The sequence below is a fragment of the Durio zibethinus genome, unplaced genomic scaffold (genome assembly GCF_047325235.1).
Source record: "Durio zibethinus cultivar Kanyao isolate XHJ-2024 unplaced genomic scaffold, ASM4732523v1 HiC_scaffold_30, whole genome shotgun sequence".
Taxonomy (NCBI): Eukaryota; Viridiplantae; Streptophyta; class Magnoliopsida; order Malvales; family Malvaceae; genus Durio; species Durio zibethinus.
The window spans coordinates 2,342,295-2,343,563 of NW_028322653.1; the positions used below are offsets into that span (position 1 = coordinate 2,342,295).

Below are 1,269 nucleotides of genomic sequence, written 5' to 3' on the forward strand. Positions count from 1 at the left end.
AGGGCGTACATTACCGACTAGAAATCTATACCTTTGAAACTGGGGTTTAGATTTAGACCATCCTGGTCATCCGGTCCAAACACCTACAAGAACCCGTTAAGGGAAGCGTGTTGACCGTTCCCGTCGTCACAGGCGCTTACACGATTGATGGCGATTTTCCACACTTTGGGAGTCGACGCGACGGCGTCTTTGACGCTCACCAAACCCGAAACTCTCGCTCGGATGGACGTTCGTTCTTGGTTTGCATCGCAGTATGTATATCCAGGCAGGGAGCTTCCGATTGAATCCATCTTCTACTTAGAAGATCCTAAAATAGCATATATATTGTTGGCTAGTGAGCAGAATGAATCAACACTAGCCCTATGAGTTTAGTTGTCATCATCCCATGACTTCTGTTGGTCTAACCGGACCACCACTCCCGACGCATTTCCGGGAATCACCAGGATGATAAGTGAACGCTTGCTTCCCCACTAGAGGGAAGGGAAGGAAAGCGTTCCAAAGATAAAGTAGCTCTAAACTCATCGATATGAAATCATCGTCTCTATTTTTTTTTACTAACCCAACCTAAACCAATCATTCTCATATCTATTAAGGAAAGGTTTGAACAGGCTCGTGCTCATACGTATGGATACCGACATGGCTACCAAAAAGGAGGAGAATGGATCCTTGATTATGTCACTAAGAAACCCTTGACCGCTAAAGCCATAGTCTTACGAAATGCAATTAAAGGTCATAGGGCAACCCTACTTCGATCTCCAGATCGAGTCATAGGGTCTAGGAGATGCCATGAGAAGGGATACTTTTTTTCAGTCTTTTACTTTGGCAGATAGTTTTCTTCAGTCTTATGTTAGAGACCTACGATTCATTTTAGTAGTCTGTCTATTAAAAGGGTTTACGATATGGTGGGCTCAAACACACTCTCTACTTCTGATGAGACCGGACCTGTGTTGTTCGCCTCATCATTTAGAAGTAGTGCGTCAGGCAACCTCATGCCCAATGGTGCAAATAGGATACGATTTCTGTCCGCACTCACTCCATTGTGCACAGGTAATCAAAGATTGCTCTCGCCCTACCGAAACCGCCTTTGACCCCCTAGGGCTCAACGCACTACGACCATATAGTAAAGCCATCTCACTTTCCATCATGCTAGGTGCAGTAGTAGTAGCGCAGGCCTTAGGAGAAAGAGTCTCCACATTATAAGCTAAGCAAAGGCTAAGGTTAGAGTCAAAAAAGACTAGGAAAGCCGATAAACCTTTTTTTTTAGGCCTT

General features: G+C 44.8%; 1 pseudogene across 1 annotated transcript in view; it reads right to left on the reverse strand.

Moving 5' to 3' along the window:
• Positions 1-378: 378 nt before the first annotated feature.
• The window catches only part of LOC149510572 (putative cytochrome c biosynthesis ccmC-like mitochondrial protein), a 3,683-nt pseudogene continuing 2,792 nt past the window's right edge, over positions 379-1,269 (reverse strand). Inside the window, exons 2-5 of the transcript XR_016335284.1 lie at positions 1,069-1,212; positions 897-1,019; positions 560-696; positions 379-470 (exon numbers count right to left, since the gene is read on the reverse strand). The product of XR_016335284.1 is annotated as a putative cytochrome c biosynthesis ccmC-like mitochondrial protein (transcript). The remainder of the gene's footprint in view (positions 471-559; positions 697-896; positions 1,020-1,068; positions 1,213-1,269) is intronic.